This window comes from Panthera leo, chromosome A2, assembly GCF_018350215.1.
Source record: "Panthera leo isolate Ple1 chromosome A2, P.leo_Ple1_pat1.1, whole genome shotgun sequence".
In the NCBI taxonomy this organism is placed as follows: Eukaryota; Metazoa; Chordata; class Mammalia; order Carnivora; family Felidae; genus Panthera; species Panthera leo.
In genome coordinates, this window is record NC_056680.1 from 13438375 (window position 1) to 13449586 (window position 11212).

Consider the following 11212-nt stretch of genomic DNA (forward strand, 5'->3'; position numbering starts at 1 on the left):
CCCTGACGTCCTTCTGTGCTGAGTTATGGGCCCCTTCCCAGGCTGCCCAGGGACTGGGGAGGGAAGCAGTGTGTGAATCAATGAATGAGTGCGAATAAGTAAATGAGTGAGTGAGTGGATGATGTAACGGATGGTTTGGTGAAGTAATGAATGGATGAATGAATTAACGAATGACCGGATGCACCCATGCTGCCAAGATGGGATACCCACTCCCCACGTTTTTCCGTGATACCTTCCCACCAGCACTGCAAGGAGGGCCACCTGTCCACATTTTTCCGATGGATAAACTGAGGCTCGGAGCAAACCATGGCTCCACATGTTGGAGGGCAGATTGGAATACAGGTGGCCTCGTTCACCGCGAGCTGCAGGCAGAGGGGCTGGAGCTCAGGGGGCCTGGCTGGGGCAGAGGAAAGCTGGAACTGGACCTCAAGCCTGCGGGGCCTCGAGGGCCGGCACCTGATCGTCGCCCAGTAAAGGAGCGGGGCCCCAGCGGAGGAGTACATTGAATGGGGGCCAGGCGAGACGAAGGGAGAGAGCGGGGAAGTGGTGGGGGCGGGGCCGCCGGAGTGGGGAGGAGCAGGCAGTCCCAGTCGCTTAGGAAGGGGCCCCAAGGAAGGAGCAGGATTGGGGGGCGCCCCGACACGCGAGACACACAAACGCCAGCCCTGCGTCTCCCGAGGGTGGGGGGCACAACCCCCCCCCCCCAATCGGAACCTGAGACCGCCACCGTAAACTCCCTCGCCTGCCCGCCTCCCCCTTTCCTTCGCCACCGCCTCTCCTCTGGAGGAAGTGGTGAGGGTGCGGGGGAGGGCCCCCCATTCTCACTTCCCCTGAGGCAGGGCGGGGACTGCAGGTCAGGGTCCCCTCCCCCGCTGCGAGGATGGATTGGGGGGGGGGGGGTGCCCACAGGGGTGGGGGCGGGGAGCCGCAAGAGCTGGGGCTCGGCCAGCGCGGGGCGGCCCCTCGCTGGGTGACCTGAGCTCTCTGGGTTTGAACGGTTCTCATCTGAAAAATGGGGGGGAAGAAACTCAACCTTGGAACAATGGATTGCTGGGTGAGAGGCCCCGCCCCAGGCCCGGGGAGACCGAGCCGGACAAGGACACTCCCAGGCCCGGAGGGGTCAGGGCCGGGCCGGAGGGAGAGATGTCGCCGTAAACACGGACTTGGACCCGGGCGGGAGGCGCATTCCAGGCGGAGGGAAGGGCGCAAAGGCCTGGAGGCTGGTGGGGACCTCCCGCCTCGCCGGGCGGCTGGGCCTGCCCAGGACCTGCCCCTCGTCGGTCCCCCCAGCCCGGCCCCTCCTCTGGCGGGGGTGGAGGAGGGATCTGGAGGGCCTCCGCGCGGCCAGCCGACGCCGCACAGTTCACCCCGCGCCGCGGCCGGACCCAGTGGCGAGGGGGGCGGGTGGCGTCAGCGCCGACGTCAAGGCGAGGCGGAGCCGCGTAGACTCGGGCCCGGAGCCCGCGCCCCACGCAGAGCTGGAAGTCGTGGGTGTGGTGGTAGGCAGGGTTCGCCTTCCAGCTGTCCCGACGTTGGGGACCGGAGGGGGAAACTGAGGCCCGGCGAGGCGCGTGGCCCAGCTGAGACTGAAGCTGGGCCCCAGGGCTCCAGGGCCCCGTCTCTCAGCCCCAGCCCTTCCTGTGTCCCACACCGTCACCCTCTCCCAGTCGTTCGCTCGCGCTGGCCCGCACCGCGACAGCCCCCAGGGTCACTCGGCCGCGACGAACTGGGCTTTTGTGTGTTGTTTTGCTTTCCGGCAGGTAGACAGGTCCCTACGAAACCGCTCAATTAAGCGTCACCGCAGATACGTGGGCCTCAGTTTCCCCAACCGGACAAAGGAGGAAAGCTGACATTTAACCGCGGGCTCACAGCTCCTGCCTTCGGGAAGGGCGGGGGAGACAATCTAGAGGCGAGAGATACAAGTGGGGGGACACCGGCGAGACCGAATTCGAATCCACGGCTGGCTCCCGGTCCCCCTTTTGTCCTCTATACCTCCGCCCACTCTCGTCCCACTCCCTCGGTTTCTAACCCTCTCCCCTCTCCTCCCATCTCCCTTCCCTCCCCCCACAGGCCCCGCTCCTCTCCGAGCCCCCGCCGGGCCGCTAATTAAATGCAGAACTGGGGGGAGGGGGCGGCTCGCTGTTAACCCCTTCCCGCCGGGCCCAGGAGGGCTTCCCTTGGCTGAGGAGGGGAAGCGGGAACGCTGCTCAGCCCCCCTCCGCTCCTGGCTTAAGGCCCCAGGACAAGCCCATTTGACGGACGGGTAAATCGAGGCTAAAGGGCCAGCCCCGAAGCCCTAGGCAAGAGCCGATTATGAATCAGGGCCTCCAGATAGGAGGGCCAGGGCCTAGAAATAGCCGAGAGAAAAGGGAGATAGGGGGAGAAAGGCAGAAGGAGATGGAAGGAGAGAGAGCCGGGAGGGAGGGAGGAAAAGTCTGTTGGAGCCAGACAGAAACAGCCAGAGACCCAGAGAGAGTGAGACAAATGAGTTAAGAAGAGACACCAGCTGGAGAAGGCTAGAGACAGCAGGAAGAGGAAGAGAGAAACACTCAAGTATTTTCTATGGGATTCTCCGTCCTTGGCTGGGGACTAGAACTAACTAGTGAGGAAGGAAAGGTGGCCCTCTAAATATCTACAAGGAAAACAAAGTAACTATCCCAGGCTGGCACGGTTGGGACTGGAGGGGGAACGCAGTGGCCCTGAGAACCATCAGTATGTGTGGTGATAGGGGACTCCTAGGCCACCTCAGGAGCTGGAGGCCCACAGGCCAAGCCCCCGTCACTGGCTCCTGGCCCTGGGCTGGCTTGCCCACTATTCGCTGACCTCTGACAGGGCCTTGTTGCCTGAACTGAGGGTCAACCCTGGCCAGGGAGCTGTAGGTCACCTCACGTTCCCACCCTGTCCTTAGAGCTCTGGGTCAGGTAGACAGGACCCAGACACAGCCATTCCACTGCCTGGGACCCCTGTCCCTCCACATGCTGACTACTGCCACAGTGGAGTTGGGTAAACGAGAGATTTGAGAGGGGCCCAACATTCTTGGGGTGCGAGCAACCGAAAAAATGGGTAATACGTCAAGCAGTGACAGGAGCTATGAAGAGATCTCAGGGGGATGTGCAGAGGATCAGTGACATCTGTGGACCAAAGGGGCACAGGGGAAAGGGGGGGACCGGGGAAGGCCGGACTCCTGAAAGCTGGAAGAGCACAGGCAAAGGTCCTGAGGTAGGAATGCATGATGTGATGGAGGAGAGTCTAGAAGAAGGCCTAGAGTAGGGTGAGGAGAGGGGAGACAGGGTAGGGGGATTACAGGGACACCCAGGTCACCAGCAGCTGGGGGGGGGGGGTCGTTGGAGTTTTTGCCAGCCCAGGAGGAGCCTGTGACAACCCTCCCTGCCTCAGTCTCCCCACCAGTGCCCATGTTTCAGAGGATGCAGAGGAGTCTCGGGGGAATAGGCGCTGCCCAGAGCCACAGGGACCTGTCTTCTGTCCTCTGCAGGTGCCACCCTGGCCTCCTCTCACCCTCTGTGGCTCCCTGCTCTGGCTTGTCTTCCTATTACCACCTAGCTCTGCCCCTCCTATGGTCCAGCCTCCCAACACGGGCCCATAATGTTCCTTCACCTGCAGTACCCGCCTCAGGAGACATTCCCTGACCCCCTCCCAGGCAGAGCAAAGAGACCCTTCCTCGGCCGGGGCTGGCTCTCCAACCGCACTCAGCCCTCTCACCCTTTGGCTACAAGCCCTGCAAGAAAGGAGGAGGCTCAGGAGACTGGGTTAAGGGAAACAGGGGAAGGTGAACAGTGTGGTCCTTGAGCCTGCATAAAAATAGCTGCCCCCTCTGCGCCTGCCCCCTTCAAGGAGGCATGACGGTGGCTGCAGTGATGGGGGATGTGCCAGGAGGAGTATCCGGCAGGGCCCACGTTGCCATGGCGACGCTGACTCAGAGGCAGAGGCAGGTAGCAGCATCTAGTACCCGCCAGCCCGCCCCTGTGCTCATGGCACCCTGCCCAACCCCCACCCTCCAGCCTCCACTCTGGGGGACCTCTTTTGAAGCTGAAGAAGGGTGGGTAGAGACCCCAGCATGGCTGGATGAAGTTCTCCACTCACCCCTACCCAATCACCTGCTGGAAGGTAGGAGACGCTATTTTATCACACTAACCTGGGTACCACATCTTCCTCCTTCGGGACACTCATCTCCCCATCCATCTGTTTATGTGTCCATCCATCCATCCATCCATCCATCCATCCATCCATCTATCCATCCATCCACCCACCCACCCACTCATCTGTCCATCCCTCTATTTACCCATCCACCCAATATTTATGGAGCCCCTACTGTGCGCCCACATTGTTCTCAGCACAGGGCAGTCATCCTCTGCTCCAGCCTTCAAGATATCAGAGAAGGATCTGGGCTGGGGCGATGCAGGTGACGATGATGAGGCCTCTGTGGCTTCTTGGGCCAAGGCCTTGGGAAGTTGAGGCCCCTTCTGTCCCTCCTACTCCCAGTCTGTCTCCTCTACCACTGTTTCAGACTCTATCTCCCCATCCCAGAGTACAGCCCAGACCCTTCCCCAATCCCACCCCCAGGCCCCCACCCCCAGACCACGTATCCCCTTTCCTCTCTTCCCCTCATTTATTCACTGCCACATGAGCCTCTGTGTTTTTCCTCCAACACACCAGCTTATTCCCACCTCAGGGCCTTTGCACATGTTTTTCTCCCTGCCTGGAAAACCCTTAAGGTCTTTACCTGGCATTTATCTTGTTTATTTCTTGATTTCCTTATTATCTGTCTCTACGCCCATCTCCAGAGTATAAAGACTTAAGAGAGAGTCTGGTTCCTTTGGTGTCCTGTCTGCCTATCTCTGCCTTCATTTTGCCCGCTGTGAAATGGACAGATGGGAATGGTGTTCACAAGTAAGACTTTATAGAGGGGGTTGGGAGTAGGAATTAAGTCCTTAGAACTGTGCCTGGCACAGAGTAAGTGCTCAACTAACATTTCCTTAAAAATAGTCCAGGGGGGCGGGGCGCCTGGGTGGCGCAGTCGGTTAAACGTCCGACTTCAGCCAGGTCACGATCTCCTGGTCCGTGAGTTCGAGCCCCGCGTCAGGCTCTGGGCTGATGGCTCGGAGCCTGGAGCCTGTTTCCGATTCTGTGTCTCCCTCTCTCTCCGCCCCTCCCCCGTTCATGCTATGTCTCTCTCTGTCCCAAAAATAAATAAAAACGGTTGAAAAAAAAAATAGTCCGGGGGGCGGCGCCCTGGGTGGCTCAGTTGGTTAAGTTCCCTACTTCAGCTCAGGTCATGATCTCACACTCCATGAGTTCAAGTCCTGCTCGGGCTCTGTGCTGACAGCTCAGAGCCTGGAGCCTGTTTCGGATTCTGTGTCTCCCTCTCTGTCTGCCCCTCCCTCACTCACGCTCTGTCTCTCTCTCTCTCTCTCAAAAATAAACATTAAAAAATTTTTAAAACATAGTCCAAATGTCCATGAGCTGCTGAAGGATAAACAATATATGATCCGGCTGTACAATGGAATACGACTCAGCCATAAAAAGGAATGAAGCCCTGACACAGTTACATCGTGGATGAACTTTGAAAACGTCGTGCTCAGTGAAAGAAGTCAGACACAAAGGCCACCTGTTGTATGATTTCTTTTATATGAAATGTCCAGAGCAGGCAAATCCATAGACCCAGACAGCAGATTAGTGGTTGTTCAGGGTCTAGGGGAGAGGGAGTGGGAGGTGACTGGTAACTGGACAGGGTTTCTTTTTTTGGGTAATGAAAATGTTCGGGAACTAGAGAGAGGTTTCACAACACCGTTTTAAATGCCACTGAATCGTTCGCTTTATTTTATTTTATTTTTTATTTTTCCTTACTTTTATTTTTAAGGGATTTTTATGCTCAGTGCGGGCCGTGAACTTACAACCCCGAGATCATGAGTCGCGTGCCCCTCCAACCGAGCCAGCCAGGCACCCCGAATCGTCCACTTTAAGATGGTTAATTTCAGGATGCCTGCGTGGCTCCGACGGTTGAGCATCCGTCTTAGGCTCAGGTCATGATCTTGCGGTTCGCAAGTTCAAGCCCCACATCAGGCTCATTGCTGTCAGCCTGGAGCCTGCTTGGGATTCCATGTCCCCCTCTCTTTGCCCCTCCCCCGCTTGGTCTCTGTCTCTGTCTCTATCTCGCTCTCTCAAAAATAAATAAGCATTAAATATAAAATAAAATGGTTAATTTTGTGTGAGTGAATCTTACATCAGTAATAATTTTTAAAAGAACATTGGGCGATAACTAAGGAAATCTGAATAAAGTGTGTACTTCAGTTAATAATGATCAGCTTACTGCAACTTCAAGATGCCCAGCATGCACTTGCCCTTGAGCCTTCACACCTGTTGTTCCATCTAGCTGGAGGCTCCGGGGAACCTAGGAGCTGGATCGGACTCTGGGGTCTGAGCTGCAGTCTAACCATTTGCCGTCCCCCTGCCCCTCCCCCCCCCCCTTTTCCAATCACTGGAAAGGTCAGAGTGCTTGGTGGATAGGGATGATGTTGAGGACATTCCCCTGCCTTTGGAGGGTCAGTCTGCACTCTCCGGGGTGGGGGGGAGGAGGGAGAAGGACCTCCAAGCTAGTGGGGTCCCGCAGCAAGTGGGCAGGAGAGGCAATGGATTCCATCCAGCTGGGGAGCCCTCTCCTGTTTCCAGCTGTCTCATGAACACAAACAGCAAGAACCATTTTTTGAATTTTTAAGGAAAGTTGCTGAGTAATGAAGATCTCCCTGGACAGCCCTGCTGTGCCCCCAGGCTCCCTCTCCAGGAACTGAGTCTTCTGGGGTTTGTGGAAAAGACAGCCTTTCCAGAAGCTTCTGAGGAAACCATGTCGAGGCTCTCCATGGCGACAGGGAGAGTGGGAGGGAGGGAGGGAGGCCACCTCACCATCATCCACACGCACTTGGGCATTTAGGGACATCCCCGAGGCCTGCTTGCCAGAGATACTCAACATGCCAGAGGGGCACAGTGTGGAGGGACGGGCCCTGGAGGGGGGGGCCTACAGGGAGGGTTTTCGAAGGAACAGAGAAGGGAATGAGGGAGGGGAAGACGCAGGAGGACGCACTGAGTATTTTTAGGCACTGAATGCAGCCCTGAAATATTTCCACGGCCACTCCCCGAGGGTGAGCAGGGTGACTATTTCGGTGCCTGGTTCCAGTGGAGGCGGGACGGACAAGGGTGAGTCACCGCTGGGTGGCTGGACCCAGACTGGGAAGGGGCTCTTAGGGCAGGACCGGGGGCCTTCCAGGTGACCACTCACCAGCCTGGGCCAGGCAATCAGTGCTGGCCCCCCGGGGCGAGGAGGACGGTGGCCTGGCCAAGCCAAGCATGTGGCACCATCGCCAGGGTCCCCCCAGTGAGCTGCTCGGGCTGAGCCCAAGGCTTATAGAGACGGAGAGGGTCCCAGGAGGAGTTTCCGACCCTCGACAGGTGATCGGCGGAGAGCGAAGCTCCCCTCTGAGCCGCATGCAAGCCTGTAGGGAGCGCTTGCTGTATACCAAGCCTCCTTCCCCTTGTAATCGTCCCGACAACCCCTGTGAGGTAGAGGCCACTGTGATCCCCTGTGACCAGCAAGGAAGTGGAGGCGCAGTGGGGTAACCGTTGCCAAACATTTGGTGTATCTCGAACCCAGTCCATCAGTGGAGGCTACAGTCAGGGGAGTAAGTTTTAAAGCAGGTGCCAACCTCACCTGCCCCCACCCCAAGCGACTCCTGTCTCCTGATTCCATACCTGACACAGCTCAACTAGGAGAAGGTAAACGGATACTCCAAGTTCCAGGAGGCAACAGAAGGAGGAGGTTGGAGGAGCCTCTGGAGCTGTGTGACCTGGGGGCAGGTGGCTCACCCTCTCTGTGCCTGAGTGTGGGAGCTACCTGGCACACACTGGATTGTTTTTAGGATCACGGCTTGGGTCTGATGACTCCTTTTTTTTTTTTAACGCTTTTTCAGAAAAAAAAAAAAAAAAATTTTTATTTAGAGAGAGAGAGAGAGAGAGAGCACACACATAAGCACATGAGCTGGGGGTGGGGGGTGGGGGCGGGTAGGGAGGGACAGAGAATCCCAAGCAGGCTCTGCACTGTCAGCACAGAGCCTGACGAGGGGCTCGAACTCAAAAACCATGAGAGATCATGACCTGAGCTGAAATCAAGAGTTGGGCGTTTAACCAGCCGAGCCACCCAGGCGCCCGGGGTCTGATAAATCCTGACCTCATCTCTGCCCAGCCGTGACAAGCCACACGAGCTTGGGGGGGCTTTTCACTTGCGGTTCCCTCCACCTGTTCCCTCCTCTCTTCCCGTGGACAGTGGCTTCTTGACCTTCGGGAGTGGATTTGGACATGCCTCCCTCGGTGAGGCCACCCCTGCCACTCTGGAAATCTTCAATCCCAGCATCCTGGCGTTCCTAAGGAAAGACGAACCCTTCTGCCTGGGCCCTCACGGCACCCCTGCCCCCTCTTTTACCACCTCTGCGACCTCTACCGTGGGCTGAGCCCCCGGCACCAACCTCCTCCTAGTCTCCTGGCTTCCGCTCTTGTCTCGGTCTGTTCCAGAACCCTCTGTGCCTCCCATCTTGCTCAGGGCCTGCACCTGCCCCACTTCCTACCCACTCGCTTTGTTCTTGTCACCACTGTGTGCAGGGCCTTTGCACTGGCACAGGCCTTTCCCCTTGTCTGAAATGCTCTTCCCCTCGATGGCTCGCTCCCTTGGCTTCCTCCTTTTCTTGAATGTCACCCTCTGGCCTGCCCTGACCACCTTTCTCCCACTCTTGCTTTCTTTTTCTCCACGCTGATGCATTCGGCTTGTTTGTTGCTTGCTCACTCTGTGGAAGGTAAGGGCCACCGGGCCAGGGCTCTTTGCCTCATTCATGCTGAGTGTCCAGCAACCGGGACGGGGTGGTGGCCCCAGTTCCTCCGCCCCCAGGCCAGCCCCCTGCTCCACTGAGGCGGGCAGCTTCTCCCAGAGGTCCTGTGGGCGGACATCAGCCCCACTCCTATACCCCTTACTGGCCGGGTGTCCTCAGAGGGACAGCGGAAGACACCAGGGCACTCGCTGAGCCACTGGACACACACACACACTGCTGATACCAGGACAGGCTGGGGGCCCTAGGGTCCAGATGGATGGGTGGGGAGGACACTTGTCATCGTGCTCCCGTGGACGCAGCGGGCACAGGGAAGGGCTTCCCCGCGGAGCTGCTCTTGAAGCAGCAGGTGAGGCCCCACCGAGAAGGTGTTGGGGGGGTGTGTGCAGACAGGGGTGGCGCAGGAAGCAAGAGAGATGCCCCCCCTTCCCCCCGCCCGCTGCCGCCTTGTGGGACGGATGCTTCGGGTTGCTGGCCGCATCCGTGTCCCCCAGATGGACTCTTGGCCCCAAGTCAGGCAAGCAGGGGCCAGGGCCGTCAAGGCTGGCCCCGCAGGGCTTGGGCTCCAGGCTGAGTCACACCTCCGCTCAGATGGGAACTGGAGCAAACGCCAGGGGTAGGAGGTCCTTGGTCCTTGGGAACCGGGAACAACCTACGTCGAAGGCGTCCTACTTGCCCCGAGTCACGCACCGGTCAGCTGATGAGGGCTCAGGTCCCAGCCGACAACCACCAGAGGGGTGGAAAAATCGAGGCCCGCTGCTTAGCATCTAGACGGGCTCTTTTGGTTTCTCTTCTTGTTGAGGGGGCCGAGGCTGGTTTCTCGAAACCAACCGGGAAGATTTGAAAAACGGGGCCGTCCCGACAGCCAGCTCAAAAAGACAGAACCTTCCGGAAACCCACTGCACCTAAGCGGACTGGGCTGATGAGGCGGCTCACGTCACGGGAGGGCGAGGAGGGGACTGGGCTGCAAGCCCGGGCTGCCTGGCTGAAAGGTCAGGGCCGGCTGGCATGTCTGGCGACACACACGGGAAGCCGCGATTACGCAGGCTGGCTCCGGTGCCGGCGCTGAGCCCCAGTGCAGAACTGTGGTGGGGGTGGGGGGGGAGGGAGAGCCTGGGCCCAAGACCCTGAACTGTGAAAGGCGTTCTCTTTCTCGTTCTCGGGGCAGGGCTAGGTTAGGGGAGGAAAAACCAAACTGCCAGAAGCAGGAAGGGGCGGGGACTCCAAAGGGCTTCCCATTCGCAGCCTTGCTGGACACCTGACCCCAGCTTTCATCAAAGCCTCTCCAGACGGGGGCCCCACAGGCTTTTATGGGCCTGTGAGTCCGGGGCTATGGGGGAGGGGAGCTGAGAACCCGGCCATCTCCCTTCCCACCGGTCCTTCTGGCTCCTGCCCCCACCCCCCACCCCCAGCCCGCAGCCCACGTCTCTGAGGGATGTGATCTCTCTGGGCCTGGGGCTTTGCCAGGCGCCCCCGGGTTCCACTCTGCCTCCATGGCCTGTCCCCCGTCCGCGCCACAGTGCTGCTTTGACACTGGACACATATTCGGGCTGCAGCAGGTCCCACGAGGGGCGCCCGAGGGAAAAGCAATGGTGGTGGCCTGCGGCAGGGCAAGAGCACATCTTGAGACGGGCTGAGGAGTCTCGGATGTGGCTACCTGCGAGACTGCCTGGCTAGCCCTCGGCAGCTCCCACTCGGCAGCTGCCTGGAGTTCTGTCTCAGGCAGCACCTTGGATGCTGATCACCCCTGAGAACGGGTCTCGACACGGTGACGATGAGAACCCGCTCTGGTGGGAAGCGGCTGGTGCCCCGTCTTGCCTCCCAGCACCAGGCTGTCCCCCGGTTCCCCTCACTTGTAACAACAAGGAAAATCAGTCCGCTGACAACGGCACAGAAACATTTTACAAAAGTGCTGGCTCAACATCCCAGGCAGATCACGTCTGTGCCCCAACTTGGGAGAGGAGATAAGAGCCTCATGACAAGGTTCCTCGCACGTTGCTGGAGGCAGCCGCTCGTCACAGCTTCTCTCAGTGAACCTGGTGTGAATGGTGCTTACAAAGCAGGGGCGGAGGGCAGGACACCGGTGGCAAAAGGATGGGCTGCGTGGGCATCACGCTGGCTCCTCCCTGGGACTTCCCTCCCCCCCTCCTTCCCCGAATCACCTCTCTCTGCAAAGGGGCCCAGGGATGACGGGCAGACCTGGTGCTGGAGGGCCACTCCCACTGCCCGGACAACAGCCACCTCTTTCTTAAAAGGACATCATGGGACACGGAACCAGTGTCCTGTTGAAATACTTCCCCTTGGCGAGACAGGCAGCAACCCTCGAA